The sequence below is a fragment of the Cebidichthys violaceus genome, unplaced genomic scaffold (genome assembly GCF_023349555.1).
Source record: "Cebidichthys violaceus isolate CVI_PGR_0920_01 unplaced genomic scaffold, fCebVio1.0.p SCAF_16, whole genome shotgun sequence".
NCBI classification, from domain to species: Eukaryota; Metazoa; Chordata; class Actinopteri; order Perciformes; family Stichaeidae; genus Cebidichthys; species Cebidichthys violaceus.
The window spans coordinates 2,538,507-2,565,913 of record NW_027176329.1 but is presented as its reverse complement, the minus strand read 5'-3'; the positions used below and the strand labels follow the sequence as shown (position 1 = coordinate 2,565,913).

The 27,407-nt window shown below is 40.4% G+C and overlaps 52 non-coding genes across 52 annotated transcripts; all 52 read right to left on the bottom strand.

Annotated features, from left to right (window-relative positions):
* Window positions 1-355: 355 nt before the first annotated feature.
* LOC137873305 (U4 spliceosomal RNA) lies at window positions 356-496 on the bottom strand. The gene has a single exon (XR_011103157.1). It is a non-coding gene; the product is annotated as a U4 spliceosomal RNA (small nuclear RNA).
* A 385-nt stretch (window positions 497-881) lies between these two features.
* Window positions 882-1,022, bottom strand: LOC137873271 (U4 spliceosomal RNA). The gene has a single exon (XR_011103125.1). It is a non-coding gene; the product is annotated as a U4 spliceosomal RNA (small nuclear RNA).
* A 387-nt stretch (window positions 1,023-1,409) lies between these two features.
* LOC137873281 (U4 spliceosomal RNA) lies at window positions 1,410-1,550 on the bottom strand. The gene has a single exon (XR_011103134.1). It is a non-coding gene; the product is annotated as a U4 spliceosomal RNA (small nuclear RNA).
* Window positions 1,551-1,935: 385 nt separating this feature from the next.
* On the bottom strand, window positions 1,936-2,076 carry LOC137873270 (U4 spliceosomal RNA). Its single transcript, XR_011103124.1, has one exon. It is a non-coding gene; the product is annotated as a U4 spliceosomal RNA (small nuclear RNA).
* Window positions 2,077-2,461: 385 nt separating this feature from the next.
* Window positions 2,462-2,602, bottom strand: LOC137873301 (U4 spliceosomal RNA). The gene has a single exon (XR_011103153.1). It is a non-coding gene; the product is annotated as a U4 spliceosomal RNA (small nuclear RNA).
* A 384-nt stretch (window positions 2,603-2,986) lies between these two features.
* On the bottom strand, window positions 2,987-3,127 carry LOC137873269 (U4 spliceosomal RNA). Its single transcript, XR_011103123.1, has one exon. It is a non-coding gene; the product is annotated as a U4 spliceosomal RNA (small nuclear RNA).
* Window positions 3,128-3,511: 384 nt separating this feature from the next.
* Window positions 3,512-3,652, bottom strand: LOC137873267 (U4 spliceosomal RNA). Its single transcript, XR_011103121.1, has one exon. It is a non-coding gene; the product is annotated as a U4 spliceosomal RNA (small nuclear RNA).
* Window positions 3,653-4,039: 387 nt separating this feature from the next.
* Window positions 4,040-4,180, bottom strand: LOC137873279 (U4 spliceosomal RNA). The gene has a single exon (XR_011103132.1). It is a non-coding gene; the product is annotated as a U4 spliceosomal RNA (small nuclear RNA).
* A 385-nt stretch (window positions 4,181-4,565) lies between these two features.
* LOC137873247 (U4 spliceosomal RNA) lies at window positions 4,566-4,706 on the bottom strand. The gene has a single exon (XR_011103102.1). It is a non-coding gene; the product is annotated as a U4 spliceosomal RNA (small nuclear RNA).
* A 385-nt stretch (window positions 4,707-5,091) lies between these two features.
* Window positions 5,092-5,232, bottom strand: LOC137873290 (U4 spliceosomal RNA). Its single transcript, XR_011103143.1, has one exon. It is a non-coding gene; the product is annotated as a U4 spliceosomal RNA (small nuclear RNA).
* Window positions 5,233-5,617: 385 nt separating this feature from the next.
* Window positions 5,618-5,758, bottom strand: LOC137873266 (U4 spliceosomal RNA). Its single transcript, XR_011103120.1, has one exon. It is a non-coding gene; the product is annotated as a U4 spliceosomal RNA (small nuclear RNA).
* Window positions 5,759-6,143: 385 nt separating this feature from the next.
* LOC137873240 (U4 spliceosomal RNA) lies at window positions 6,144-6,282 on the bottom strand. Its single transcript, XR_011103096.1, has one exon. It is a non-coding gene; the product is annotated as a U4 spliceosomal RNA (small nuclear RNA).
* Window positions 6,283-6,669: 387 nt separating this feature from the next.
* On the bottom strand, window positions 6,670-6,810 carry LOC137873278 (U4 spliceosomal RNA). The gene has a single exon (XR_011103131.1). It is a non-coding gene; the product is annotated as a U4 spliceosomal RNA (small nuclear RNA).
* A 385-nt stretch (window positions 6,811-7,195) lies between these two features.
* On the bottom strand, window positions 7,196-7,336 carry LOC137873265 (U4 spliceosomal RNA). Its single transcript, XR_011103119.1, has one exon. It is a non-coding gene; the product is annotated as a U4 spliceosomal RNA (small nuclear RNA).
* A 385-nt stretch (window positions 7,337-7,721) lies between these two features.
* Window positions 7,722-7,862, bottom strand: LOC137873298 (U4 spliceosomal RNA). Its single transcript, XR_011103151.1, has one exon. It is a non-coding gene; the product is annotated as a U4 spliceosomal RNA (small nuclear RNA).
* A 384-nt stretch (window positions 7,863-8,246) lies between these two features.
* On the bottom strand, window positions 8,247-8,387 carry LOC137873288 (U4 spliceosomal RNA). The gene has a single exon (XR_011103141.1). It is a non-coding gene; the product is annotated as a U4 spliceosomal RNA (small nuclear RNA).
* A 385-nt stretch (window positions 8,388-8,772) lies between these two features.
* Window positions 8,773-8,913, bottom strand: LOC137873246 (U4 spliceosomal RNA). The gene has a single exon (XR_011103101.1). It is a non-coding gene; the product is annotated as a U4 spliceosomal RNA (small nuclear RNA).
* A 385-nt stretch (window positions 8,914-9,298) lies between these two features.
* LOC137873289 (U4 spliceosomal RNA) lies at window positions 9,299-9,439 on the bottom strand. The gene has a single exon (XR_011103142.1). It is a non-coding gene; the product is annotated as a U4 spliceosomal RNA (small nuclear RNA).
* A 385-nt stretch (window positions 9,440-9,824) lies between these two features.
* LOC137873264 (U4 spliceosomal RNA) lies at window positions 9,825-9,965 on the bottom strand. Its single transcript, XR_011103118.1, has one exon. It is a non-coding gene; the product is annotated as a U4 spliceosomal RNA (small nuclear RNA).
* Window positions 9,966-10,350: 385 nt separating this feature from the next.
* On the bottom strand, window positions 10,351-10,489 carry LOC137873239 (U4 spliceosomal RNA). Its single transcript, XR_011103095.1, has one exon. It is a non-coding gene; the product is annotated as a U4 spliceosomal RNA (small nuclear RNA).
* Window positions 10,490-10,876: 387 nt separating this feature from the next.
* Window positions 10,877-11,017, bottom strand: LOC137873277 (U4 spliceosomal RNA). Its single transcript, XR_011103130.1, has one exon. It is a non-coding gene; the product is annotated as a U4 spliceosomal RNA (small nuclear RNA).
* Window positions 11,018-11,402: 385 nt separating this feature from the next.
* LOC137873263 (U4 spliceosomal RNA) lies at window positions 11,403-11,543 on the bottom strand. Its single transcript, XR_011103117.1, has one exon. It is a non-coding gene; the product is annotated as a U4 spliceosomal RNA (small nuclear RNA).
* A 385-nt stretch (window positions 11,544-11,928) lies between these two features.
* LOC137873297 (U4 spliceosomal RNA) lies at window positions 11,929-12,069 on the bottom strand. Its single transcript, XR_011103150.1, has one exon. It is a non-coding gene; the product is annotated as a U4 spliceosomal RNA (small nuclear RNA).
* Window positions 12,070-12,453: 384 nt separating this feature from the next.
* Window positions 12,454-12,594, bottom strand: LOC137873287 (U4 spliceosomal RNA). The gene has a single exon (XR_011103140.1). It is a non-coding gene; the product is annotated as a U4 spliceosomal RNA (small nuclear RNA).
* A 385-nt stretch (window positions 12,595-12,979) lies between these two features.
* On the bottom strand, window positions 12,980-13,120 carry LOC137873262 (U4 spliceosomal RNA). Its single transcript, XR_011103116.1, has one exon. It is a non-coding gene; the product is annotated as a U4 spliceosomal RNA (small nuclear RNA).
* A 383-nt stretch (window positions 13,121-13,503) lies between these two features.
* LOC137873286 (U4 spliceosomal RNA) lies at window positions 13,504-13,644 on the bottom strand. Its single transcript, XR_011103139.1, has one exon. It is a non-coding gene; the product is annotated as a U4 spliceosomal RNA (small nuclear RNA).
* A 385-nt stretch (window positions 13,645-14,029) lies between these two features.
* LOC137873244 (U4 spliceosomal RNA) lies at window positions 14,030-14,170 on the bottom strand. Its single transcript, XR_011103099.1, has one exon. It is a non-coding gene; the product is annotated as a U4 spliceosomal RNA (small nuclear RNA).
* Window positions 14,171-14,555: 385 nt separating this feature from the next.
* LOC137873261 (U4 spliceosomal RNA) lies at window positions 14,556-14,696 on the bottom strand. Its single transcript, XR_011103115.1, has one exon. It is a non-coding gene; the product is annotated as a U4 spliceosomal RNA (small nuclear RNA).
* Window positions 14,697-15,080: 384 nt separating this feature from the next.
* LOC137873232 (U4 spliceosomal RNA) lies at window positions 15,081-15,221 on the bottom strand. The gene has a single exon (XR_011103088.1). It is a non-coding gene; the product is annotated as a U4 spliceosomal RNA (small nuclear RNA).
* A 385-nt stretch (window positions 15,222-15,606) lies between these two features.
* Window positions 15,607-15,747, bottom strand: LOC137873260 (U4 spliceosomal RNA). The gene has a single exon (XR_011103114.1). It is a non-coding gene; the product is annotated as a U4 spliceosomal RNA (small nuclear RNA).
* A 385-nt stretch (window positions 15,748-16,132) lies between these two features.
* LOC137873259 (U4 spliceosomal RNA) lies at window positions 16,133-16,273 on the bottom strand. The gene has a single exon (XR_011103113.1). It is a non-coding gene; the product is annotated as a U4 spliceosomal RNA (small nuclear RNA).
* Window positions 16,274-16,658: 385 nt separating this feature from the next.
* On the bottom strand, window positions 16,659-16,799 carry LOC137873294 (U4 spliceosomal RNA). Its single transcript, XR_011103147.1, has one exon. It is a non-coding gene; the product is annotated as a U4 spliceosomal RNA (small nuclear RNA).
* Window positions 16,800-17,186: 387 nt separating this feature from the next.
* Window positions 17,187-17,327, bottom strand: LOC137873285 (U4 spliceosomal RNA). Its single transcript, XR_011103138.1, has one exon. It is a non-coding gene; the product is annotated as a U4 spliceosomal RNA (small nuclear RNA).
* A 385-nt stretch (window positions 17,328-17,712) lies between these two features.
* LOC137873257 (U4 spliceosomal RNA) lies at window positions 17,713-17,853 on the bottom strand. The gene has a single exon (XR_011103112.1). It is a non-coding gene; the product is annotated as a U4 spliceosomal RNA (small nuclear RNA).
* Window positions 17,854-18,237: 384 nt separating this feature from the next.
* LOC137873282 (U4 spliceosomal RNA) lies at window positions 18,238-18,378 on the bottom strand. The gene has a single exon (XR_011103135.1). It is a non-coding gene; the product is annotated as a U4 spliceosomal RNA (small nuclear RNA).
* Window positions 18,379-18,763: 385 nt separating this feature from the next.
* Window positions 18,764-18,904, bottom strand: LOC137873255 (U4 spliceosomal RNA). Its single transcript, XR_011103110.1, has one exon. It is a non-coding gene; the product is annotated as a U4 spliceosomal RNA (small nuclear RNA).
* Window positions 18,905-19,287: 383 nt separating this feature from the next.
* On the bottom strand, window positions 19,288-19,428 carry LOC137873284 (U4 spliceosomal RNA). Its single transcript, XR_011103137.1, has one exon. It is a non-coding gene; the product is annotated as a U4 spliceosomal RNA (small nuclear RNA).
* A 385-nt stretch (window positions 19,429-19,813) lies between these two features.
* Window positions 19,814-19,954, bottom strand: LOC137873243 (U4 spliceosomal RNA). Its single transcript, XR_011103098.1, has one exon. It is a non-coding gene; the product is annotated as a U4 spliceosomal RNA (small nuclear RNA).
* A 385-nt stretch (window positions 19,955-20,339) lies between these two features.
* LOC137873293 (U4 spliceosomal RNA) lies at window positions 20,340-20,480 on the bottom strand. Its single transcript, XR_011103146.1, has one exon. It is a non-coding gene; the product is annotated as a U4 spliceosomal RNA (small nuclear RNA).
* Window positions 20,481-20,865: 385 nt separating this feature from the next.
* LOC137873254 (U4 spliceosomal RNA) lies at window positions 20,866-21,006 on the bottom strand. The gene has a single exon (XR_011103109.1). It is a non-coding gene; the product is annotated as a U4 spliceosomal RNA (small nuclear RNA).
* Window positions 21,007-21,391: 385 nt separating this feature from the next.
* Window positions 21,392-21,530, bottom strand: LOC137873238 (U4 spliceosomal RNA). The gene has a single exon (XR_011103094.1). It is a non-coding gene; the product is annotated as a U4 spliceosomal RNA (small nuclear RNA).
* A 387-nt stretch (window positions 21,531-21,917) lies between these two features.
* On the bottom strand, window positions 21,918-22,058 carry LOC137873276 (U4 spliceosomal RNA). Its single transcript, XR_011103129.1, has one exon. It is a non-coding gene; the product is annotated as a U4 spliceosomal RNA (small nuclear RNA).
* Window positions 22,059-22,443: 385 nt separating this feature from the next.
* Window positions 22,444-22,582, bottom strand: LOC137873234 (U4 spliceosomal RNA). The gene has a single exon (XR_011103090.1). It is a non-coding gene; the product is annotated as a U4 spliceosomal RNA (small nuclear RNA).
* Window positions 22,583-22,967: 385 nt separating this feature from the next.
* LOC137873272 (U4 spliceosomal RNA) lies at window positions 22,968-23,108 on the bottom strand. Its single transcript, XR_011103126.1, has one exon. It is a non-coding gene; the product is annotated as a U4 spliceosomal RNA (small nuclear RNA).
* Window positions 23,109-23,493: 385 nt separating this feature from the next.
* On the bottom strand, window positions 23,494-23,634 carry LOC137873299 (U4 spliceosomal RNA). The gene has a single exon (XR_011103152.1). It is a non-coding gene; the product is annotated as a U4 spliceosomal RNA (small nuclear RNA).
* Window positions 23,635-24,018: 384 nt separating this feature from the next.
* Window positions 24,019-24,159, bottom strand: LOC137873283 (U4 spliceosomal RNA). The gene has a single exon (XR_011103136.1). It is a non-coding gene; the product is annotated as a U4 spliceosomal RNA (small nuclear RNA).
* Window positions 24,160-24,544: 385 nt separating this feature from the next.
* Window positions 24,545-24,685, bottom strand: LOC137873241 (U4 spliceosomal RNA). Its single transcript, XR_011103097.1, has one exon. It is a non-coding gene; the product is annotated as a U4 spliceosomal RNA (small nuclear RNA).
* A 385-nt stretch (window positions 24,686-25,070) lies between these two features.
* LOC137873253 (U4 spliceosomal RNA) lies at window positions 25,071-25,211 on the bottom strand. Its single transcript, XR_011103108.1, has one exon. It is a non-coding gene; the product is annotated as a U4 spliceosomal RNA (small nuclear RNA).
* Window positions 25,212-25,596: 385 nt separating this feature from the next.
* On the bottom strand, window positions 25,597-25,737 carry LOC137873252 (U4 spliceosomal RNA). Its single transcript, XR_011103107.1, has one exon. It is a non-coding gene; the product is annotated as a U4 spliceosomal RNA (small nuclear RNA).
* A 385-nt stretch (window positions 25,738-26,122) lies between these two features.
* LOC137873251 (U4 spliceosomal RNA) lies at window positions 26,123-26,263 on the bottom strand. Its single transcript, XR_011103106.1, has one exon. It is a non-coding gene; the product is annotated as a U4 spliceosomal RNA (small nuclear RNA).
* A 385-nt stretch (window positions 26,264-26,648) lies between these two features.
* On the bottom strand, window positions 26,649-26,787 carry LOC137873237 (U4 spliceosomal RNA). Its single transcript, XR_011103093.1, has one exon. It is a non-coding gene; the product is annotated as a U4 spliceosomal RNA (small nuclear RNA).
* A 387-nt stretch (window positions 26,788-27,174) lies between these two features.
* On the bottom strand, window positions 27,175-27,315 carry LOC137873275 (U4 spliceosomal RNA). Its single transcript, XR_011103128.1, has one exon. It is a non-coding gene; the product is annotated as a U4 spliceosomal RNA (small nuclear RNA).
* Between the last annotated feature and the right edge of the window lie 92 nt (window positions 27,316-27,407).

The window sequence follows — 27,407 nt, the reverse complement described above, 5'->3', positions numbered from 1 at the left end:
CTGGTCCGACACTCACAAAACACATGGTGCAATATTCGCCTTAGAGGGTCTACGGTCATGTTAATGGTGCATTTGATTGGCTTGTTGACTGCAAACCACGCCTTCTCCAAGTAATGGCAGTACTGGCTGGATGAAGAAGTAACACATTGTTGGGAAAAAATAGTAAATGACACTACTTTGGGAAGCAAAGATGACAATGGACAGGCGTATTTGATCATGAATTCTATCCTGCTGAAAAAGTTGGTAAATCATAGGCAGACAACTCAAGAAAGTTCGTCTTTTGTGGATATTTGAACGACAACTTCAATCAATCTACTGTTGAATTCAGGGTTTTACATTTGCACAAAGTATTAAGTCTCATCTGAGACTGACAAAAACTGCCATAGCTGACTATATTTCAAGTCATCTCGGCAGGGTATTGGGCTAAGTTTTCAACCAGCAACAATCACGTTTCAGTAGAACTTCACGGACTATGAAATTGCCTCTGCGAAGGGATGCCTACGGTCCCAAAAACATTCAACTGTATCTGGTCCGACACTCACAAAACACATGGTGCAATATTCGCCTTAGAGGGTCTACGGTCATGTTAATGGTGCATTTGATTGGCTTGTTGACTGCAAACCACGCCTTCTCCAAGTAATGGCAATCCTGGCTGGATGAAGAAGTAACACATTGTTGGGAAAAAATACTAAATGACAATACTTTGGTAAGCAAAGATGACAATGGACAGGCGTATTTGATCATGAATTCTATCCTGCTGAAAAAGTTGGTAAATCATAGTCAGACAACTCAAGAAAGTTCATCTTTTGTGGATATTTGAATGACAACTTCAATCAATCTACTGTTGAATTCAGGGTTTTACATTTGCACAAAGTATTAAGTCTCATCTGAGACCGACAAAAATTGCCATAGCTGACTATATTTCAAGTCATCTCGGCGGGGTATTGGGTTAAGTTTTCAACCAGCAACAATCACGTCTCAGTAGAACTTCATGGACTATGAAATTGCCTCTGCGAAGGGATGCCTACGGTCCCAAAAACATTCAACTGTATCTGGTCCGACACTCACAAAACACATGGTGCAATATTCGCCTTAGAGGGTCTACGGTCATGTTAATGGTGCATTTGATTGGCTTGTTGACTGCAAACCACGCCTTCTCCAAGTAATGGCAATCCTGGCTGGATGAAGAAGTAACACACCTTGGGAAAAAATACTAAATGACAATACTTTGGTAAGCAAAGATGACAATGGACAGGCGTATTTGATCATGAATTCTATCCTGCTGAAAAAGTTGGTAAATCACAGGCAGACAACTCAAGAAAGTTCATCATCTTTTGTGGATATTTGAATGACAACTTCAATCAATCTACTGTTGAATTCAGGGTTTTACATTTGCACAAAGTATTAAGTCTCATCTGAGACTGACAAAAATTGCCATAGCTGACTATATTTCAAATCATCTCGGCGGGGTATTGGGTTAAGTTTTCAACCAGCAACAATCACGTCTCAGTAGAACTTCATGGACTATGAAATTGCCTCTGCGAAGGGATGCCTACGGTCCCAAAAACATTCAACTGTATCTGGTCCGACACTCACAAAACACATGGTGCAATATTCGCCTTAGAGGGTCTACGGTCATGTTAATGGTGCATTTGATTGGCTTGTTGACTGCAAACCACGCCTTCTCCAAGTAATGGCAGTACTGGCTGGATGAAGAAGTAACACATCGTTGGGAAAAAACAGTAAATGACACTATTTTGGGAAGCAAAGATGACAATGGATAGGCGTATTTGATCATGAATTCTATCCTGCTATAAAAGTTGGTAAATCATAGGCAGTCAACTTGAAAAAGCTCATATTTTGTGGATATTTGAATGACAACTTCAATCAATCTACTGTTGAATTCAGGGTTTTACATTTGCACAAAGTATTAAGTCTCATCTGAGACCGACAAAAATTGCCATAGCTGACTATATTTCAAGTCATCTCGGCGGGGTATTGGGTTAAGTTTTCAACCAGCAACAATCACGTCTCAGTAGAACTTCATGGACTATGAAATTGCCTCTGCGAAGGGATGCCTACGGTCCCAAAAACATTCAACTGTATCTGGTCCGACACTCACAAAACACATGGTGCAATATTCGCCTTAGAGGGTCTACGGTCATGTTAATGGTGCATTTGATTGGCTTGTTGACTGCAAACCACGCCTTCTACAAGTAATGGCAGTACTGGCTGGATGAAGAAGTAACACATCGTTGGGAAAAAATAGTAAATGACACTACTTTGGGAAGCAAAGATGACAATGGATAGGCGTATTTGATCATGAATTCTATCCTGCTATAAAAGTTGGTAAATCATAGGCAGTCAACTTGAAAAAGCTCATCTTTTGTGGATATTTGAATGACAACTTCAATCAATCTACTGTTGAATTCAGGGTTTCACATTTGCACAAAGTATTAAGTCTCATCTGAGACAGACAAAAATTGCCATAGCTGACTATATTTCAAGTCATCTCGGGGGGGTATTGGGTTAAGTTTTCAACCAGCAACAATCACGTCTCAGTAGAACTTCATGGACTATGAAATTGCCTCTGCGAAGGGATGCCTACGGTCCCAAAAACATTCAACTGTATCTGGTCCGACACTCACAAAACACATGGTGCAATATTCGCCTTAGAGGGTCTACGGTCATGTTAATGGTGCATTTGATTGGCTTGTTGACTGCAAACCACGCCTTCTCCAAGTAATGGCAATCCTGGCTGGATGAAGAAGTAACACACCTTGGGAAAAAATACTAAATGACAATACTTTGGTAAGCAAAGATGACAATGGACAGGCGTATTTGATCATGAATTCTATCCTGCTGAAAAAGTTGGTAAATCATAGGCAGACAACTCAAGAAAGTTCATCTTTTGTGGATATTTGAATGACAACTTCAATCAATCTACTGTTGAATTCAGGGTTTTACATTTGCACAAAGTATTAAGTCTCATCTGAGACCGACAAAAATTGCCATAGCTGACTATATTTCAAGTCATCTCGGCGGGGTATTGGGTTAAGTTTTCAACCAGCAACAATCACGTCTCAGTAGAACTTCATGGACTATGAAATTGCCTCTGCGAAGGGATGCCTACGGTCCCAAAAACATTCAACTGTATCTGGTCCGACACTCACAAAACACATGGTGCAATATTCGCCTTAGAGGGTCTACGGTCATGTTAATGGTGCATTTGATTGGCTTGTTGACTGCAAACCACGCCTTCTCCAAGTAATGGCAATCCTGGCTGGATGAAGAAGTAACACACCTTGGGAAAAAATAGTAAATGACACTACTTTGGGAAGCAAAGATGACAATGGATAGGCGTATTTGATCATGAATTCTATCCTGCTATAAAAGTTGGTAAATCATAGGCAGTCAACTTGAAAAAGCTCATCTTTTGTGGATATTTGAATGACAACTTCAATCAATCTACTGTTGAATTCAGGGTTTTACATTTGCACAAAGTATTAAGTCTCATCTGAGACCGACAAAAATTGCCATAGCTGACTATATTTCAAGTCATCTCGGCGGGGTATTGGGTTAAGTTTTCAACCAGCAACAATCACGTCTCAGTAGAACTTCATGGACTATGAAATTGCCTCTGCGAAGGGATGCCTACGGTCCCAAAAACATTCAACTGTATCTGGTCCGACACTCACAAAACACATGGTGCAATATTCGCCTTAGAGGGTCTACGGTCATGTTAATGGTGCATTTGATTGGCTTGTTGACTGCAAACCACGCCTTCTCCAAGTAATGGCAATCCTGGCTGGATGAAGAAGTAACACACCTTGGGAAAAAATACTAAATGACAATACTTTGGTAAGCAAAGATGACAATGGACAGGCGTATTTGATCATGAATTCTATCCTGCTGAAAAAGTTGGTAAATCACAGGCAGACAACTCAAGAAAGTTCATCATCTTTTGTGGATATTTGAATGACAACTTCAATCAATCTACTGTTGAATTCAGGGTTTTACATTTGCACAAAGTATTAAGTCTCATCTGAGACTGACAAAAATTGCCATAGCTGACTATATTTCAAATCATCTCGGCGGGGTATTGGGTTAAGTTTTCAACCAGCAACAATCACGTCTCAGTAGAACTTCATGGACTATGAAATTGCCTCTGCGAAGGGATGCCTACGGTCCCAAAAACATTCAACTGTATCTGGTCCGACACTCACAAAACACATGGTGCAATATTCGCCTTAGAGGGTCTACGGTCATGTTAATGGTGCATTTGATTGGCTTGTTGACTGCAAGCCACGCCTTCTCCAAGTAATGGCAGTACTGGCTGGATGAAGAAGTAACACATCGTTGGGAAAAAATACTAAATGACACTACTTTGGTAAGCAAAGATGACAATGGACAGGCGTATTTGATCATGAATTCTATCCTGCTGAAAAAGTTGGTAAATCATAGGCAGACAACTCAAGAAAGTTCATCTTTTGTGGATATTTGAATGACAACTTCAATCAATCTACTGTTGAATTCAGGGTTTTACATTTGCACAAAGTATTAAGTCTCATCTGAGACTGACAAAAATTGCCATAGCTGACTATATTTCAAGTCATCTCGGCGGGGTATTGGGTTAAGTTTTCAACCAGCAACAATCACGTCTCAGTAGAACTTCATGGACTATGAAATTGCCTCTGCGAAGGGATGCCTACGGTCCCAAAAACATTCAACTGTATCTGGTCCGACACTCACAAAACACATGGTGCAATATTCGCCTTAGAGGGTCTACGGTCATGTTAATGGTGCATTTGATTGGCTTGTTGACTGCAAACCACGCCTTCTCCAAGTAATGGCAGTACTGGCTGGATGAAGAAGTAACACATCGTTGGGAAAAAATACTAAATGACAATACTTTGGTAAGCAAAGATGACAATGGACAGGCGTATTTGATCATGAATTCTATCCTGCTGAAAAAGTTGGTAAATCATAGGCAGACAACTCAAGAAAGTTCATCTTTTGTGGATATTTGAATGACAACTTCAATCAATCTACTGTTGAATTCAGGGTTTTACATTTGCAAAAAGTATTAAGACTCATCTGAGACCGACAAAAATTGCCATAGCTGACTATATTTCAAGTCATCTCGGCGGGGTATTGGGTTAAGTTTTCAACCAGCAACAATCACGTCTCAGTAGAACTTCATGGACTATGAAATTGCCTCTGCGAAGGGATGCCTACGGTCCCAAAAACATTCAACTGTATCTGGTCCGACACTCACAAAACACATGGTGCAATATTCGCCTTAGAGGGTCTACGGTCATGTTAATGGTGCATTTGATTGGCTTGTTGACTGCAAACCACGCCTTCTCCAAGTAATGGCAGTACTGGCTGGATGAAGAAGTAACACATCGTTGGGAAAAAATACTAAATGACACTACTTTGGGAAGCAAAGATGACAATGGACAGGCGTATTTGATCATGAATTCTATCCTGCTATAAAAGTTGGTAAATCATAGGCAGTCAACTTGAAAAAGCTCATCTTTTGTGGATATTTGAATGACAACTTCAATCAATCTACTGTTGAATTCAGGGTTTTACATTTGCACAAAGTATTAAGTCTCATCTGAGACCGACAAAAATTGCCATAGCTGACTATATTTCAAGTCATCTCGGCGGGGTATTGGGTTAAGTTTTCAACCAGCAACAATCACGTCTCAGTAGAACTTCATGGACTATGAAATTGCCTCTGCGAAGGGATGCCTACGGTCCCAAAAACATTCAACTGTATCTGGTCCGACACTCACAAAACACATGGTGCAATATTCGCCTTAGAGGGTCTACGGTCATGTTAATGGTGCATTTGATTGGCTTGTTGACTGCAAGCCACGCCTTCTCCAAGTAATGGCAATCCTGGCTGGATGAAGAAGTAACACATCGTTGGGAAAAAATACTAAATGACAATACTTTGTTAAGGAAAGTTGACAATGGACGGGCGTATTTGATCATGAATTCTATCCTGCTGAAAAAGTTGGTAAATCATAGGCAGTCAACTTAAAAAAGTTCATCTCTTGTGGATATTTGAATGACAACTTCAATCAATCTACTGTTGAATTCAGGGTTTTACATTTGCACAAAGTATTAGGTCTCATCTGAGACCGACAAAAATTGCCATAGCTGACTATTTCAAGTCATCTCGGCGGGGTATTGGGTTAAGTTTTCAACCAGCAACAATCACGTCTCAGTAGAACTTCACGGACTACGAAATTGCCTCTGCGAAGGGATGCCTACGGTCCCAAAAACATTCAACTGTATCTGGTCCGACACTCACAAAACACATGGTGCAATATTCGCCTTAGAGGGTCTACGGTCATGTTAATGGTGCATTTGATTGGCTTGTTGACTGCAAACCACGCCTTCTCCAAGTAATGGCAATCCTGGCTGGATGAAGAAGTAACACACCTTGGGAAAAAATACTAAATGACAATACTTTGGTAAGCAAAGATGACAATGGACAGGCGTATTTGATCATGAATTCTATCCTGCTGAAAAAGTTGGTAAATCACAGGCAGACAACTCAAGAAAGTTCATCATCTTTTGTGGATATTTGAATGACAACTTCAATCAATCTACTGTTGAATTCAGGGTTTTACATTTGCACAAAGTATTAAGTCTCATCTGAGACTGACAAAAATTGCCATAGCTGACTATATTTCAAATCATCTCGGCGGGGTATTGGGTTAAGTTTTCAACCAGCAACAATCACGTCTCAGTAGAACTTCATGGACTATGAAATTGCCTCTGCGAAGGGATGCCTACGGTCCCAAAAACATTCAACTGTATCTGGTCCGACACTCACAAAACACATGGTGCAATATTCGCCTTAGAGGGTCTACGGTCATGTTAATGGTGCATTTGATTGGCTTGTTGACTGCAAACCACGCCTTCTCCAAGTAATGGCAGTACTGGCTGGATGAAGAAGTAACACATCGTTGGGAAAAAATAGTAAATGACACTACTTTGGGAAGCAAAGATGACAATGGATAGGCGTATTTGATCATGAATTCTATCCTGCTATAAAAGTTGGTAAATCATAGGCAGTCAACTTGAAAAAGCTCATCTTTTGTGGATATTTGAATGACAACTTCAATCAATCTACTGTTGAATTCAGGGTTTTACATTTGCACAAAGTATTAAGTCTCATCTGAGACCGACAAAAATTGCCATAGCTGACTATATTTCAAGTCATCTCGGCGGGGTATTGGGTTAAGTTTTCAACCAGCAACAATCACGTCTCAGTAGAACTTCATGGACTATGAAATTGCCTCTGCGAAGGGATGCCTACGGTCCCAAAAACATTCAACTGTATCTGGTCCGACACTCACAAAACACATGGTGCAATATTCGCCTTAGAGGGTCTACGGTCATGTTAATGGTGCATTTGATTGGCTTGTTGACTGCAAACCACGCCTTCTACAAGTAATGGCAGTACTGGCTGGATGAAGAAGTAACACATCGTTGGGAAAAAATAGTAAATGACACTACTTTGGGAAGCAAAGATGACAATGGATAGGCGTATTTGATCATGAATTCTATCCTGCTATAAAAGTTGGTAAATCATAGGCAGTCAACTTGAAAAAGCTCATCTTTTGTGGATATTTGAATGACAACTTCAATCAATCTACTGTTGAATTCAGGATTTCATATTTGCACAAAGTATTAAGTCTCATCTGAGACCGACAAAAATTGCCATAGCTGACTATATTTCAAGTCATCTCGGGGGGGTATTGGGTTAAGTTTTCAACCAGCAACAATCACGTCTCAGTAGAACTTCATGGACTATGAAATTGCCTCTGCGAAGGGATGCCTACGGTCCCAAAAACATTCAACTGTATCTGGTCCGACACTCACAAAACACATGGTGCAATATTCGCCTTAGAGGGTCTACGGTCATGTTAATGGTGCATTTGATTGGCTTGTTGACTGCAAACCACGCCTTCTCCAAGTAATGGCAATCCTGGCTGGATGAAGAAGTAACACACCTTGGGAAAAAATAGTAAATGACAATACTTTGGTAAGCAAAGATGACAATGGACAGGCGTATTTGATCATGAATTCTATCCTGCTGAAAAAGTTGGTAAATCATAGGCAGACAACTCAAGAAAGTTCATCTTTTGTGGATATTTGAATGACAACTTCAATCAATCTACTGTTGAATTCAGGGTTTTACATTTGCACAAAGTATTAAGTCTCATCTGAGACCGACAAAAATTGCCATAGCTGACTATATTTCAAATCATCTCGGCGGGGTATTGGGTTAAGTTTTCAACCAGCAACAATCACGTCTCAGTAGAACTTCATGGACTATGAAATTGCCTCTGCGAAGGGATGCCTACGGTCCCAAAAACATTCAACTGTATCTGGTCCGACACTCACAAAACACATGGTGCAATATTCGCCTTAGAGGGTCTACGGTCATGTTAATGGTGCATTTGATTGGCTTGTTGACTGCAAGCCACGCCTTCTCCAAGTAATGGCAGTACTGGCTGGATGAAGAAGTAACACATCGTTGGGAAAAAATACTAAATGACACTACTTTGGTAAGCAAAGATGACAATGGACAGGCGTATTTGATCATGAATTCTATCCTGCTGAAAAAGTTGGTAAATCATAGGCAGACAACTCAAGAAAGTTCATCTTTTGTGGATATTTGAATGACAACTTCAATCAATCTACTGTTGAATTCAGGGTTTTACATTTGCACAAAGTATTAAGTCTCATCTGAGACTGACAAAAATTGCCATAGCTGACTATATTTCAAGTCATCTCGGCGGGGTATTGGGTTAAGTTTTCAACCAGCAACAATCACGTCTCAGTAGAACTTCATGGACTATGAAATTGCCTCTGCGAAGGGATGCCTACGGTCCCAAAAACATTCAACTGTATCTGGTCCGACACTCACAAAACACATGGTGCAATATTCGCCTTAGAGGGTCTACGGTCATGTTAATGGTGCATTTGATTGGCTTGTTGACTGCAAACCACGCCTTCTCCAAGTAATGGCAGTACTGGCTGGATGAAGAAGTAACACATCGTTGGGAAAAAATACTAAATGACAATACTTTGGTAAGCAAAGATGACAATGGACAGGCGTATTTGATCATGAATTCTATCCTGCTGAAAAAGTTGGTAAATCATAGGCAGACAACTCAAGAAAGTTCATCTTTTGTGGATATTTGAATGACAACTTCAATCAATCTACTGTTGAATTCAGGGTTTTACATTTGCAAAAAGTATTAAGACTCATCTGAGACCGACAAAAATTGCCATAGCTGACTATATTTCAAGTCATCTCGGCGGGGTATTGGGTTAAGTTTTCAACCAGCAACAATCACGTCTCAGTAGAACTTCATGGACTATGAAATTGCCTCTGCGAAGGGATGCCTACGGTCCCAAAAACATTCAACTGTATCTGGTCCGACACTCACAAAACACATGGTGCAATATTCGCCTTAGAGGGTCTACGGTCATGTTAATGGTGCATTTGATTGGCTTGTTGACTGCAAACCACGCCTTCTCCAAGTAATGGCAGTACTGGCTGGATGAAGAAGTAACACATCGTTGGGAAAAAATACTAAATGACACTACTTTGGGAAGCAAAGATGACAATGGACAGGCGTATTTGATCATGAATTCTATCCTGCTATAAAAGTTGGTAAATCATAGGCAGTCAACTTGAAAAAGCTCATCTTTTGTGGATATTTGAATGACAACTTCAATCAATCTACTGTTGAATTCAGGGTTTTACATTTGCACAAAGTATTAAGTCTCATCTGAGACCGACAAAAATTGCCATAGCTGACTATATTTCAAGTCATCTCGGCGGGGTATTGGGTTAAGTTTTCAACCAGCAACAATCACGTCTCAGTAGAACTTCATGGACTATGAAATTGCCTCTGCGAAGGGATGCCTACGGTCCCAAAAACATTCAACTGTATCTGGTCCGACACTCACAAAACACATGGTGCAATATTCGCCTTAGAGGGTCTACGGTCATGTTAATGGTGCATTTGATTGGCTTGTTGACTGCAAGCCACGCCTTCTCCAAGTAATGGCAATCCTGGCTGGATGAAGAAGTAACACATCGTTGGGAAAAAATACTAAATGACAATACTTTGTTAAGGAAAGTTGACAATGGACGGGCGTATTTGATCATGAATTCTATCCTGCTGAAAAAGTTGGTAAATCATAGGCAGTCAACTTAAAAAAGTTCATCTCTTGTGGATATTTGAATGACAACTTCAATCAATCTACTGTTGAATTCAGGGTTTTACATTTGCACAAAGTATTAGGTCTCATCTGAGACCGACAAAAATTGCCATAGCTGACTATTTCAAGTCATCTCGGCGGGGTATTGGGTTAAGTTTTCAACCAGCAACAATCACGTCTCAGTAGAACTTCACGGACTACGAAATTGCCTCTGCGAAGGGATGCCTACGGTCCCAAAAACATTCAACTGTATCTGGTCCGACACTCACAAAACACATGGTGCAATATTCGCCTTAGAGGGTCTACGGTCATGTTAATGGTGCATTTGATTGGCTTGTTGACTGCAAACCACGCCTTCTCCAAGTAATGGCAATCCTGGCTGGATGAAGAAGTAACACACCTTGGGAAAAAATACTAAATGACAATACTTTGGTAAGCAAAGATGACAATGGACAGGCGTATTTGATCATGAATTCTATCCTGCTGAAAAAGTTGGTAAATCACAGGCAGACAACTCAAGAAAGTTCATCATCTTTTGTGGATATTTGAATGACAACTTCAATCAATCTACTGTTGAATTCAGGGTTTTACATTTGCACAAAGTATTAAGTCTCATCTGAGACTGACAAAAATTGCCATAGCTGACTATATTTCAAATCATCTCGGCGGGGTATTGGGTTAAGTTTTCAACCAGCAACAATCACGTCTCAGTAGAACTTCATGGACTATGAAATTGCCTCTGCGAAGGGATGCCTACGGTCCCAAAAACATTCAACTGTATCTGGTCCGACACTCACAAAACACATGGTGCAATATTCGCCTTAGAGGGTCTACGGTCATGTTAATGGTGCATTTGATTGGCTTGTTGACTGCAAACCACGCCTTCTCCAAGTAATGGCAGTACTGGCTGGATGAAGAAGTAACACATCGTTGGGAAAAAATAGTAAATGACACTACTTTGGGAAGCAAAGATGACAATGGATAGGCGTATTTGATCATGAATTCTATCCTGCTATAAAAGTTGGTAAATCATAGGCAGTCAACTTGAAAAAGCTCATCTTTTGTGGATATTTGAATGACAACTTCAATCAATCTACTGTTGAATTCAGGGTTTTACATTTGCACAAAGTATTAAGTCTCATCTGAGACCGACAAAAATTGCCATAGCTGACTATATTTCAAGTCATCTCGGCGGGGTATTGGGTTAAGTTTTCAACCAGCAACAATCACGTCTCAGTAGAACTTCATGGACTATGAAATTGCCTCTGCGAAGGGATGCCTACGGTCCCAAAAACATTCAACTGTATCTGGTCCGACACTCACAAAACACATGGTGCAATATTCGCCTTAGAGGGTCTACGGTCATGTTAATGGTGCATTTGATTGGCTTGTTGACTGCAAACCACGCCTTCTACAAGTAATGGCAGTACTGGCTGGATGAAGAAGTAACACATCGTTGGGAAAAAATAGTAAATGACACTACTTTGGGAAGCAAAGATGACAATGGATAGGCGTATTTGATCATGAATTCTATCCTGCTATAAAAGTTGGTAAATCATAGGCAGTCAACTTGAAAAAGCTCATCTTTTGTGGATATTTGAATGACAACTTCAATCAATCTACTGTTGAATTCAGGATTTCATATTTGCACAAAGTATTAAGTCTCATCTGAGACCGACAAAAATTGCCATAGCTGACTATATTTCAAGTCATCTCGGGGGGGTATTGGGTTAAGTTTTCAACCAGCAACAATCACGTCTCAGTAGAACTTCATGGACTATGAAATTGCCTCTGCGAAGGGATGCCTACGGTCCCAAAAACATTCAACTGTATCTGGTCCGACACTCACAAAACACATGGTGCAATATTCGCCTTAGAGGGTCTACGGTCATGTTAATGGTGCATTTGATTGGCTTGTTGACTGCAAACCACGCCTTCTCCAAGTAATGGCAATCCTGGCTGGATGAAGAAGTAACACACCTTGGGAAAAAATAGTAAATGACAATACTTTGGTAAGCAAAGATGACAATGGACAGGCGTATTTGATCATGAATTCTATCCTGCTGAAAAAGTTGGTAAATCATAGGCAGACAACTCAAGAAAGTTCATCTTTTGTGGATATTTGAATGACAACTTCAATCAATCTACTGTTGAATTCAGGGTTTTACATTTGCACAAAGTATTAAGTCTCATCTGAGACCGACAAAAATTGCCATAGCTGACTATATTTCAAATCATCTCGGCGGGGTATTGGGTTAAGTTTTCAACCAGCAACAATCACGTCTCAGTAGAACTTCATGGACTATGAAATTGCCTCTGCGAAGGGATGCCTACGGTCCCAAAAACATTCAACTGTATCTGGTCCGACACTCACAAAACACATGGTGCAATATTCGCCTTAGAGGGTCTACGGTCATGTTAATGGTGCATTTGATTGGCTTGTTGACTGCAAGCCACGCCTTCTCCAAGTAATGGCAGTACTGGCTGGATGAAGAAGTAACACATCGTTGGGAAAAAATACTAAATGACACTACTTTGGTAAGCAAAGATGACAATGGACAGGCGTATTTGATCATGAATTCTATCCTGCTGAAAAAGTTGGTAAATCATAGGCAGACAACTCAAGAAAGTTCATCTTTTGTGGATATTTGAATGACAACTTCAATCAATCTACTGTTGAATTCAGGGTTTTACATTTGCACAAAGTATTAAGTCTCATCTGAGACCGACAAAAATTGCCATAGCTGACTATATTTCAAGTCATCTCGGCGGGGTATTGGGTTAAGTTTTCAACCAGCAACAATCACGTCTCAGTAGAACTTCATGGACTATGAAATTGCCTCTGCGAAGGGATGCCTACGGTCCCAAAACATTCAACTGTATCTGGTCCGACACTCACAAAACACATGGTGCAATATTCGCCTTAGAGGGTCTACGGTCATGTTAATGGTGCATTTGATTGGCTTGTTGACTGCAAACCACGCCTTCTCCAAGTAATGGCAATCCTGGCTGGATGAAGAAGTAACACACCTTGGGAAAAAATACTAAATGACAATACTTTGGTAAGCAAAGATGACAATGGACAGGCGTATTTGATCATGAATTCTATCCTGCTGAAAAAGTTGGTAAATCATAGGCAGACAACTCAAGAAAGTTCATCTTTTGTGGATATTTGAATGACAACTTCAATCAATCTACTGTTGAATTCAGGGTTTTACATTTGCACAAAGTATTAAGTCTCATCTGAGACCGACAAAAATTGCCATAGCTGACTATATTTCAAATCATCTCGGCGGGGTATTGGGTTAAGTTTTCAACCAGCAACAATCACGTCTCAGTAGAACTTCATGGACTATGAAATTGCCTCTGCGAAGGGATGCCTACGGTCCCAAAAACATTCAACTGTATCTGGTCCGACACTCACAAAACACATGGTGCAATATTCGCCTTAGAGGGTCTACGGTCATGTTAATGGTGCATTTGATTGGCTTGTTGACTGCAAGCCACGCCTTCTCCAAGTAATGGCAGTACTGGCTGGATGAAGAAGTAACACATCGTTGGGAAAAAATACTAAATGACACTACTTTGGTAAGCAAAGATGACAATGGACAGGCGTATTTGATCATGAATTCTATCCTGCTGAAAAAGTTGGTAAATCATAGGCAGACAACTCAAGAAAGTTCATCTTTTGTGGATATTTGAATGACAACTTCAATCAATCTACTGTTGAATTCAGGGTTTTACATTTGCACAAAGTATTAAGTCTCATCTGAGACTGACAAAAATTGCCATAGCTGACTATATTTCAAGTCATCTCGGCGGGGTATTGGGTTAAGTTTTCAACCAGCAACAATCACGTCTCAGTAGAACTTCATGGACTATGAAATTGCCTCTGCGAAGGGATGCCTACGGTCCCAAAAACATTCAACTGTATCTGGTCCGACACTCACAAAACACATGGTGCAATATTCGCCTTAGAGGGTCTACGGTCATGTTAATGGTGCATTTGATTGGCTTGTTGACTGCAAACCACGCCTTCTCCAAGTAATGGCAGTACTGGCTGGATGAAGAAGTAACACATCGTTGGGAAAAAATACTAAATGACACTACTTTGGGAAGCAAAGATGACAATGGATAGGCGTATTTGATCATGAATTCTATCCTGCTATAAAAGTTGGTAAATCATAGGCAGTCAACTTGAAAAAGCTCATCTTTTGTGGATATTTGAATGACAACTTCAATCAATCTACTGTTGAATTCAGGGTTTTACATTTGCACAAAGTATTAAGTCTCATCTGAGACCGACAAAAATTGCCATAGCTGACTATATTTCAAGTCATCTCGGCGGGGTATTGGGTTAAGTTTTCAACCAGCAACAATCACGTCTCAGTAGAACTTCATGGACTATGAAATTGCCTCTGCGAAGGGATGCCTACGGTCCCAAAAACATTCAACTGTATCTGGTCCGACACTCACAAAACACATGGTGCAATATTCGCCTTAGAGGGTCTACGGTCATGTTAATGGTGCATTTGATTGGCTTGTTGACTGCAAACCACGCCTTCTCCAAGTAATGGCAATCCTGGCTGGATGAAGAAGTAACACACCTTGGGAAAAAATACTAAATGACAATACTTTGGTAAGCAAAGATGACAATGGACAGGCGTATTTGATCATGAATTCTATCCTGCTGAAAAAGTTGGTAAATCATAGGCAGACAACTCAAGAAAGTTCATCTTTTGTGGATATTTGAATGACAACTTCAATCAATCTACTGTTGAATTCAGGGTTTTACATTTGCACAAAGTATTAAGTCTCATCTGAGACCGACAAAAATTGCCATAGCTGACTATATTTCAAGTCATCTCGGCGGGGTATTGGGTTAAGTTTTCAACCAGCAACAATCATGTCTCAGTAGAACTTCATGGACTATGAAATTGCCTCTGCGAAAGGATGCCTACGGTCCCAAAAACATTCAACTGTATCTGGTCCGACACTCACAAAACACATGGTGCAATATTCGCCTTAGAGGGTCTACGGTCATGTTAATGGTGCATTTGATTGGCTTGTTGACTGCAAACCACGCCTTCTCCAAGTAATGGCAGTACTGGCTGGATGAAGAAGTAACACATCGTTGGGAAAAAATACTAAATGACAATACTTTGGTAAGCAAAGATGACAATGGACAGGCGTATTTGATCATGAATTCTATCCTGCTGAAAAAGTTGGTAAATCATAGGCAGACAACTCAAGAAAGTTCATCTTTTGTGGATATTTGAATGACAACTTCAATCAATCTACTGTTGAATTCAGGGTTTTACATTTGCACAAAGTATTAAGTCTCATCTGAGACCGACAAAAATTGCCATAGCTGACTATATTTCAAGTCATCTCGGCGGGGTATTGGGTTAAGTTTTCAACCAGCAACAATCACGTCTCAGTAGAACTTCATGGACTATGAAATTGCCTCTGCGAAGGGATGCCTACGGTCCCAAAAACATTCAACTGTATCTGGTCCGACACTCACAAAACACATGGTGCAATATTCGCCTTAGAGGGTCTACGGTCATGTTAATGGTGCATTTGATTGGCTTGTTGACTGCAAACCACGCCTTCTCCAAGTAATGGCAGTACTGGCTGGATGAAGAAGTAACACATCGTTGGGAAAAAATAGTAAATGACACTACTTTGGGAAGCAAAGATGACAATGGATAGGCGTATTTGATCATGAATTCTATCCTGCTATAAAAGTTGGTAAATCACAGGCAGTCAACTTGAAAAAGCTCATCTTTTGTGGATATTTGAATGACAACTTCAATCAATCTACTGTTGAATTCTGGGTTTCACATTTGCACAAAGTATTAAGTCTCATCTGAGACCGACAAAAATTGCCATAGCTGACTATATTTCAAGTCATCTCGGCGGGGTATTGGGTTAAGTTTTCAACCAGCAACAATCACGTCTCAGTAGAACTTCATGGACTATGAAATTGCCTCTGCGAAGGGATGCCTACGGTCCCAAAAACATTCAACTGTATCTGGTCCGACACTCACAAAACACATGGTGCAATATTCGCCTTAGAGGGTCTACGGTCATGTTAATGGTGCATTTGATTGGCTTGTTGACTGCAAACCACGCCTTCTACAAGTAATGGCAGTACTGGCTGGATGAAGAAGTAACACATCGTTGGGAAAAAATAGTAAATGACACTACTTTGGGAAGCAAAGATGACAATGGATAGGCGTATTTGATCATGAATTCTATCCTGCTATAAAAGTTGGTAAATCCTAGGCAGTCAACTTGAAAAAGCTCATCTTTTGTGGATATTTGAATGACAACTTCAATCAATCTACTGTTGAATTCAGGGTTTCACATTTGCACAAAGTATTAAGTCTCATCTGAGACAGACAAAAATTGCCATAGCTGACTATATTTCAAGTCATCTCGGCAGGGTATTGGGTTAAGTTTTCAACCAGCAACAATCACGTCTCAGTAGAACTTCACGGACTACGAAATTGCCTCTGCGAAGGGATGCCTACGGTCCCAAAAACATTCAACTGTATCTGGTCCGACACTCACAAAACACATGGTGCAATATTCGCCTTAGAGGGTCTACGGTCATGTTAATGGTGCATTTGATTGGCTTGTTGACTGCAAACCACGCCTTCTCCAAGTAATGGCAATCCTGGCTGGATGAAGAAGTAACACACCTTGGGAAAAAATACTAAATGACAATACTTTGGTAAGCAAAGATGACAATGGACAGGCGTATTTGATCATGAATTCTATCCTGCTGAAAAAGTTGGTAAATCACAGGCAGACAACTCAAGAAAGTTCATCATCTTTTGTGGATATTTGAATGACAACTTCAATCAATCTACTGTTGAATTCAGGGTTTTACATTTGCACAAAGTATTAAGTCTCATCTGAGACCGACAAAAATTGCCATAGCTGACTATATTTCAAATCATCTCGGCGGGGTATTGGGTTAAGTTTTCAACCAGCAACAATCACGTCTCAGTAGAACTTCATGGACTATGAAATTGCCTCTGCGAAGGGATGCCTACGGTCCCAAAAACATTCAACTGTATCTGGTCCGACACTCACAAAACACATGGTGCAATATTCGCCTTAGAGGGTCTACGGTCATGTTAATGGTGCATTTGATTGGCTTGTTGACTGCAAACCACGCCTTCTCCAAGTAATGGCAGTACTGGCTGGATGAAGAAGTAACACATCGTTGGGAAAAAATAGTAAATGACACTACTTTGGGAAGCAAAGATGACAATGGATAGGCGTATTTGATCATGAATTCTATCCTGCTATAAAAGTTGGTAAATCATAGGCAGTCAACTTGAAAAAGCTCATCTTTTGTGGATATTTGAATGACAACTTCAATCAATCTACTGTTGAATTCAGGGTTTTACATTTGCACAAAGTATTAAGTCTCATCTGAGACCGACAAAAATTGCCATAGCTGACTATATTTCAAGTCATCTCGGCGGGGTATTGGGTTAAGTTTTCAACCAGCAACAATCACGTCTCAGTAGAACTTCATGGACTATGAAATTGCCTCTGCGAAGGGATGCCTACGGTCCCAAAAACATTCAACTGTATCTGGTCCGACACTCACAAAACACATGGTGCAATATTCGCCTTAGAGGGTCTACGGTCATGTTAATGGTGCATTTGATTGGCTTGTTGACTGCAAACCACGCCTTCTCCAAGTAATGGCAATCCTGGCTGGATGAAGAAGTAACACACCTTGGGAAAAAATAGTAAATGACAATACTTTGGTAAGCAAAGATGACAATGGACAGGCGTATTTGATCATGAATTCTATCCTGCTGAAAAAGTTGGTAAATCATAGGCAGACAACTCAAGAAAGTTCATCTTTTGTGGATATTTGAATGACAACTTCAATCAATCTACTGTTGAATTCAGGGTTTTACATTTGCACAAAGTATTAAGTCTCATCTGAGACCGACAAAAATTGCCATAGCTGACTATATTTCAAATCATCTCGGCGGGGTATTGGGTTAAGTTTTCAACCAGCAACAATCATGTCTCAGTAGAACTTCATGGACTATGAAATTGCCTCTGCGAAGGGATGCCTACGGTCCCAAAAACATTCAACTGTATCTGGTCCGACACTCACAAAACACATGGTGCAATATTCGCCTTAGAGGGTCTACGGTCATGTTAATGGTGCATTTGATTGGCTTGTTGACTGCAAGCCACGCCTTCTCCAAGTAATGGCAGTACTGGCTGGATGAAGAAGTAACACATCGTTGGGAAAAAATACTAAATGACACTACTTTGGTAAGCAAAGATGACAATGGACAGGCGTATTTGATCATGAATTCTATCCTGCTGAAAAAGTTGGTAAATCATAGGCAGACAACTCAAGAAAGTTCATCTTTTGTGGATATTTGAATGACAACTTCAATCAATCTACTGTTGAATTCAGGGTTTTACATTTGCACAAAGTATTAAGTCTCATCTGAGACCGACAAAAATTGCCATAGCTGACTATATTTCAAGTCATCTCGGCGGGGTATTGGGTTAAGTTTTCAACCAGCAACAATCACGTCTCAGTAGAACTTCATGGACTATGAAATTGCCTCTGCGAAGGGATGCCTACGGTCCCAAAACATTCAACTGTATCTGGTCCGACACTCACAAAACACATGGTGCAATATTCGCCTTAGAGGGTCTACGGTCATGTTAATGGTGCATTTGATTGGCTTGTTGACTGCAAACCACGCCTTCTCCAAGTAATGGCAATCCTGGCTGGATGAAGAAGTAACACACCTTGGGAAAAAATACTAAATGACAATACTTTGGTAAGCAAAGATGACAATGGACAGGCGTATTTGATCATGAATTCTATCCTGCTGAAAAAGTTGGTAAATCATAGGCAGACAACTCAAGAAAGTTCATCTTTTGTGGATATTTGAATGACAACTTCAATCAATCTACTGTTGAATTCAGGGTTTTACATTTGCACAAAGTATTAAGTCTCATCTGAGACCGACAAAAATTGCCATAGCTGACTATATTTCAAATCATCTCGGCGGGGTATTGGGTTAAGTTTTCAACCAGCAACAATCACGTCTCAGTAGAACTTCATGGACTATGAAATTGCCTCTGCGAAGGGATGCCTACGGTCCCAAAAACATTCAACTGTATCTGGTCCGACACTCACAAAACACATGGTGCAATATTCGCCTTAGAGGGTCTACGGTCATGTTAATGGTGCATTTGATTGGCTTGTTGACTGCAAGCCACGCCTTCTCCAAGTAATGGCAGTACTGGCTGGATGAAGAAGTAACACATCGTTGGGAAAAAATACTAAATGACACTACTTTGGTAAGCAAAGATGACAATGGACAGGCGTATTTGATCATGAATTCTATCCTGCTGAAAAAGTTGGTAAATCATAGGCAGACAACTCAAGAAAGTTCATCTTTTGTGGATATTTGAATGACAACTTCAATCAATCTACTGTTGAATTCAGGGTTTTACATTTGCACAAAGTATTAAGTCTCATCTGAGACTGACAAAAATTGCCATAGCTGACTATATTTCAAGTCATCTCGGCGGGGTATTGGGTTAAGTTTTCAACCAGCAACAATCACGTCTCAGTAGAACTTCATGGACTATGAAATTGCCTCTGCGAAGGGATGCCTACGGTCCCAAAAACATTCAACTGTATCTGGTCCGACACTCACAAAACACATGGTGCAATATTCGCCTTAGAGGGTCTACGGTCATGTTAATGGTGCATTTGATTGGCTTGTTGACTGCAAACCACGCCTTCTCCAAGTAATGGCAGTACTGGCTGGATGAAGAAGTAACACATCGTTGGGAAAAAATACTAAATGACAATACTTTGGTAAGCAAAGATGACAATGGACAGGCGTATTTGATCATGAATTCTATCCTGCTGAAAAAGTTGGTAAATCATAGGCAGACAACTCAAGAAAGTTCATCTTTTGTGGATATTTGAATGACAACTTCAATCAATCTACTGTTGAATTCAGGGTTTTACATTTGCAAAAAGTATTAAGTCTCATCTGAGACCGACAAAAATTGCCATAGCTGACTATATTTCAAGTCATCTCGGCGGGGTATTGGGTTAAGTTTTCAACCAGCAACAATCACGTCTCAGTAGAACTTCATGGACTATGAAATTGTCTCTGCGAAGGGATGCCTACGGTCCCAAAAACATTCAACTGTATCTGGTCCGACACTCACAAAACACATGGTGCAATATTCGCCTTAGAGGGTCTACGGTCATGTTAATGGTGCATTTGATTGGCTTGTTGACTGCAAACCACGCCTTCTCCAAGTAATGGCAGTACTGGCTGGATGAAGAAGTAACACATCGTTGGGAAAAAATACTAAATGACACTACTTTGGGAAGCAAAGATGACAATGGACAGGCGTATTTGATCATGAATTCTATCCTGCTATAAAAGTTGGTAAATCATAGGCAGTCAACTTGAAAAAGCTCATCTTTTGTGGATATTTGAATGACAACTTCAATCAATCTACTGTTGAATTCAGGGTTTTACATTTGCACAAAGTATTAAGTCTCATCTGAGACCGACAAAAATTGCCATAGCTGACTATATTTCAAGTCATCTCGGCGGGGTATTGGGTTAAGTTTTCAACCAGCAACAATCACGTCTCAGTAGAACTTCATGGACTATGAAATTGCCTCTGCGAAGGGATGCCTACGGTCCCAAAAACATTCAACTGTATCTGGTCCGACACTCACAAAACACATGGTGCAATATTCGCCTTAGAGGGTCTACGGTCATGTTAATGGTGCATTTGATTGGCTTGTTGACTGCAAGCCACGCCTTCTCCAAGTAATGGCAATCCTGGCTGGATGAAGAAGTAACACATCGTTGGGAAAAAATACTAAATGACAATACTTTGTTAAGGAAAGTTGACAATGGACGGGCGTATTTGATCATGAATTCTATCCTGCTGAAAAAGTTGGTAAATCATAGGCAGTCAACTTAAAAAAGTTCATCTCTTGTGGATATTTGAATGACAACTTCAATCAATCTACTGTTGAATTCAGGGTTTTACATTTGCACAAAGTATTAGGTCTCATCTGAGACCGACAAAAATTGCCATAGCTGACTATTTCAAGTCATCTCGGCGGGGTATTGGGTTAAGTTTTCAACCAGCAACAATCACGTCTCAGTAGAACTTCACGGACTACGAAATTGCCTCTGCGAAGGGATGCCTACGGTCCCAAAAACATTCAACTGTATCTGGTCCGACACTCACAAAACACATGGTGCAATATTCGCCTTAGAGGGTCTACGGTCATGTTAATGGTGCATTTGATTGGCTTGTTGACTGCAAACCACGCCTTCTCCAAGTAATGGCAATCCTGGCTGGATGAAGAAGTAACACACCTTGGGAAAAAATACTAAATGACAATACTTTGGTAAGCAAAGATGACAATGGACAGGCGTATTTGATCATGAATTCTATCCTGCTGAAAAAGTTGGTAAATCACAGGCAGACAACTCAAGAAAGTTCATCATCTTTTGTGGATATTTGAATGACAACTTCAATCAATCTACTGTTGAATTCAGGGTTTTACATTTGCACAAAGTATTAAGTCTCATCTGAGACTGACAAAAATTGCCATAGCTGACTATATTTCAAATCATCTCGGCGGGGTATTGGGTTAAGTTTTCAACCAGCAACAATCACGTCTCAGTAGAACTTCATGGACTATGAAATTGCCTCTGCGAAGGGATGCCTACGGTCCCAAAAACATTCAACTGTATCTGGTCCGACACTCACAAAACACATGGTGCAATATTCGCCTTAGAGGGTCTACGGTCATGTTAATGGTGCATTTGATTGGCTTGTTGACTGCAAACCACGCCTTCTCCAAGTAATGGCAGTACTGGCTGGATGAAGAAGTAACACATCGTTGGGAAAAAATAGTAAATGACACTACTTTGGGAAGCAAAGATGACAATGGATAGGCGTATTTGATCATGAATTCTATCCTGCTATAAAAGTTGGTAAATCATAGGCAGTCAACTTGAAAAAGTTCATCTCTTGTGGATATTTGAATGACAACTTCAATCAATCTACTGTTGAATTCAGGGTTTTACATTTGCACAAAGTATTAGGTCTCATCTGAGACCGACAAAAATTGCCATAGCTGACTATTTCAAGTCATCTCGGCGGGGTATTGGGTTAAGTTTTCAACCAGCAACAATCACGTCTCAGTAGAACTTCATGGACTATGAAATTGCCTCTGCGAAGGGATGCCTACGGTCCCAAAAACATTCAACTGTATCTGGTCCGACACTCACAAAACACATGGTGCAATATTCGCCTTAGAGGGTCTACGGTCATGTTAATGGTGCATTTGATTGGCTTGTTGACTGCAAACCACGCCTTCTACAAGTAATGGCAGTACTGGCTGGATGAAGAAGTAACACATCGTTGGGAAAAAATAGTAAATGACACTACTTTGGGAAGCAAAGATGACAATGGATAGGCGTATTTGATCATGAATTCTATCCTGCTATAAAAGTTGGTAAATCATAGGCAGTCAACTTGAAAAAGCTCATCTTTTGTGGATATTTGAATGACAACTTCAATCAATCTACTGTTGAATTCAGGGTTTCACATTTGCACAAAGTATTAAGTCTCATCTGAGACAGACAAAAATTGCCATAGCTGACTATATTTCAAGTCATCTCGGCGGGGTATTGGGTTAAGTTTTCAACCAGCAACAATCACGTCTCAGTAGAACTTCATGGACTATGAAATTGCCTCTGCGAAGGGATGCCTACGGTCCCAAAAACATTCAACTGTATCTGGTCCGACACTCACAAAACACATGGTGCAATATTCGCCTTAGAGGGTCTACGGTCATGTTAATGGTGCATTTGATTGGCTTGTTGACTGCAAACCACGCCTTCTACAAGTAATGGCAGTACTGGCTGGATGAAGAAGTAACACATCGTTGGGAAAAAATACTAAATGACACTACTTTGGGAAGCAAAGATGACAATGGATAGGCGTATTTGATCATGAATTCTATCCTGCTATAAAAGTTGGTAAATCATAGGCAGTCAACTTGAAAAAGCTCATCTTCTGTGGATATTTGAATGACAACTTCAATCAATCTACTGTTGAATTCAGGGTTTCACATTTGCACAAAGTATTAAGTCTCATCTGAGACAGACAAAAATTGCCATAGCTGACTATATTTCAAGTCATCTCGGGGGGGTATTGGGTTAAGTTTTCAACCAGCAACAATCACGTCTCAGTAGAACTTCATGGACTATGAAATTGCCTCTGCGAAGGGATGCCTACGGTCCCAAAAACATTCAACTGTATCTGGTCCGACACTCACAAAACACATGGTGCAATATTCGCCTTAGAGGGTCTACGGTCATGTTAATGGTGCATTTGATTGGCTTGTTGACTGCAAACCACGCCTTCTCCAAGTAATGGCAATCCTGGCTGGATGAAGAAGTAACACACCTTGGGAAAAAATAGTAAATGACAATACTTTGGTAAGCAAAGATGACAATGGACAGGCGTATTTGATCATGAATTCTATCCTGCTGAAAAAGTTGGTAAATCATAGGCAGACAACTCAAGAAAGTTCATCTTTTGTGGATATTTGAATGACAACTTCAATCAATCTACTGTTGAATTCAGGGTTTTACATTTGCACAAAGTATTAAGTCTCATCTGAGACCGACAAAAATTGCCATAGCTGACTATATTTCAAATCATCTCGGCGGGGTATTGGGTTAAGTTTTCAACCAGCAACAATCACGTCTCAGTAGAACTTCATGGACTATGAAATTGCCTCTGCGAAGGGATGCCTACGGTCCCAAAAACATTCAACTGTATCTGGTCCGACACTCACAAAACACATGGTGCAATATTCGCCTTAGAGGGTCTACGGTCATGTTAATGGTGCATTTGATTGGCTTGTTGACTGCAAGCCACGCCTTCTCCAAGTAATGGCAGTACTGGCTGGATGAAGAAGTAACACATCGTTGGGAAAAAATACTAAATGACACTACTTTGGTAAGCAAAGATGACAATGGACAGGCGTATTTGATCATGAATTCTATCCTGCTGAAAAAGTTGGTAAATCATAGGCAGACAACTCAAGAAAGTTCATCTTTTGTGGATATTTGAATGACAACTTCAATCAATCTACTGTTGAATTCAGGGTTTTACATTTGCACAAAGTATTAAGTCTCATCTGAGACTGACAAAAATTGCCATAGCTGACTATATTTCAAGTCATCTCGGCGGGGTATTGGGTTAAGTTTTCAACCAGCAACAATCACGTCTCAGTAGAACTTCATGGACTATGAAATTGCCTCTGCGAAGGGATGCCTACGGTCCCAAAAACATTCAACTGTATCTGGTCCGACACTCACAAAACACATGGTGCAATATTCGCCTTAGAGGGTCTACGGTCATGTTAATGGTGCATTTGATTGGCTTGTTGACTGCAAACCACGCCTTCTCCAAGTAATGGCAGTACTGGCTGGATGAAGAAGTAACACATCGTTGGGAAAAAATACTAAATGACAATACTTTGGTAAGCAAAGATGACAATGGACAGGCGTATTTGATCATGAATTCTATCCTGCTGAAAAAGTTGGTAAATCATAGGCAGACAACTCAAGAAAGTTCATCTTTTGTGGATATTTGAATGACAACTTCAATCAATCTACTGTTGAATTCAGGGTTTTACATTTGCAAAAAGTATTAAGTCTCATCTGAGACCGACAAAAATTGCCATAGCTGACTATATTTCAAGTCATCTCGGCGGGGTATTGGGTTAAGTTTTCAACCAGCAACAATCACGTCTCAGTAGAACTTCATGGACTATGAAATTGCCTCTGCGAAGGGATGCCTACGGTCCCAAAAACATTCAACTGTATCTGGTCCGACACTCACAAAACACATGGTGCAATATTCGCCTTAGAGGGTCTACGGTCATGTTAATGGTGCATTTGATTGGCTTGTTGACTGCAAACCACGCCTTCTCCAAGTAATGGCAGTACTGGCTGGATGAAGAAGTAACACATCGTTGGGAAAAAATACTAAATGACACTACTTTGGGAAACAAAGATGACAATGGACAGGCGTATTTGATCATGAATTCTATCCTGCTATAAAAGTTGGTAAATCATAGGCAGTCAACTTGAAAAAGCTCATCTTTTGTGGATATTTGAATGACAACTTCAATCAATCTACTGTTGAATTCAGGGTTTTACATTTGCACAAAGTATTAAGTCTCATCTGAGACCGACAAAAATTGCCATAGCTGACTATATTTCAAGTCATCTCGGCGGGGTATTGGGTTAAGTTTTCAACCAGCAACAATCACGTCTCAGTAGAACTTCATGGACTATGAAATTGCCTCTGCGAAGGGATGCCTACGGTCCCAAAAACATTCAACTGTATCTGGTCCGACACTCACAAAACACATGGTGCAATATTCGCCTTAGAGGGTCTACGGTCATGTTAATGGTGCATTTGATTGGCTTGTTGACTGCAAGCCACGCCTTCTCCAAGTAATGGCAATCCTGGCTGGATGAAGAAGTAACACATCGTTGGGAAAAAATACTAAATGACACTACTTTGGGAAGCAAAGATGACAATGGACAGGCGTATTTGATCATGAATTCTATCCTGCTATAAAAGTTGGTAAATCATAGGCAGTCAACTTGAAAAAGCTCATCTTTTGTGGATATTTGAATGACAACTTCAATCAATCTACTGTTGAATTCAGGGTTTTACATTTGCACAAAGTATTAAGTCTCATCTGAGACCGACAAAAATTGCCATAGCTGACTATATTTCAAGTCATCTCGGCGGGGTATTGGGTTAAGTTTTCAACCAGCAACAATCACGTCTCAGTAGAACTTCATGGACTATGAAATTGCCTCTGCGAAGGGATGCCTACGGTCCCAAAAACATTCAACTGTATCTGGTCCGACACTCACAAAACACATGGTGCAATATTCGCCTTAGAGGGTCTACGGTCATGTTAATGGTGCATTTGATTGGCTTGTTGACTGCAAGCCACGCCTTCTCCAAGTAATGGCAATCCTGGCTGGATGAAGAAGTAACACATCGTTGGGAAAAAATACTAAATGACAATACTTTGTTAAGGAAAGTTGACAATGGACGGGCGTATTTGATCATGAATTCTATCCTGCTGAAAAAGTTGGTAAATCATAGGCAGTCAACTTAAAAAAGTTCATCTCTTGTGGATATTTGAATGACAACTTCAATCAATCTACTGTTGAATTCAGGGTTTTACATTTGCACAAAGTATTAGGTCTCATCTGAGACCGACAAAAATTGCCATAGCTGACTATTTCAAGTCATCTCGGCGGGGTATTGGGTTAAGTTTTCAACCAGCAACAATCACGTCTCAGTAGAACTTCACGGACTACGAAATTGCCTCTGCGAAGGGATGCCTACGGTCCCAAAAACATTCAACTGTATCTGGTCCGACACTCACAAAACACATGGTGCAATATTCGCCTTAGAGGGTCTACGGTCATGTTAATGGTGCATTTGATTGGCTTGTTGACTGCAAACCACGCCTTCTCCAAGTAATGGCAATCCTGGCTGGATGAAGAAGTAACACACCTTGGGAAAAAATACTAAATGACAATACTTTGGTAAGCAAAGATGACAATGGACAGGCGTATTTGATCATGAATTCTATCCTGCTGAAAAAGTTGGTAAATCACAGGCAGACAACTCAAGAAAGTTCATCATCTTTTGTGGATATTTGAATGACAACTTCAATCAATCTACTGTTGAATTCAGGGTTTTACATTTGCACAAAGTATTAAGTCTCATCTGAGACTGACAAAAATTGCCATAGCTGACTATATTTCAAATCATCTCGGCGGGGTATTGGGTTAAGTTTTCAACCAGCAACAATCACGTCTCAGTAGAACTTCATGGACTATGAAATTGCCTCTGCGAAGGGATGCCTACGGTCCCAAAAACATTCAACTGTATCTGGTCCGACACTCACAAAACACATGGTGCAATATTCGCCTTAGAGGGTCTACGGTCATGTT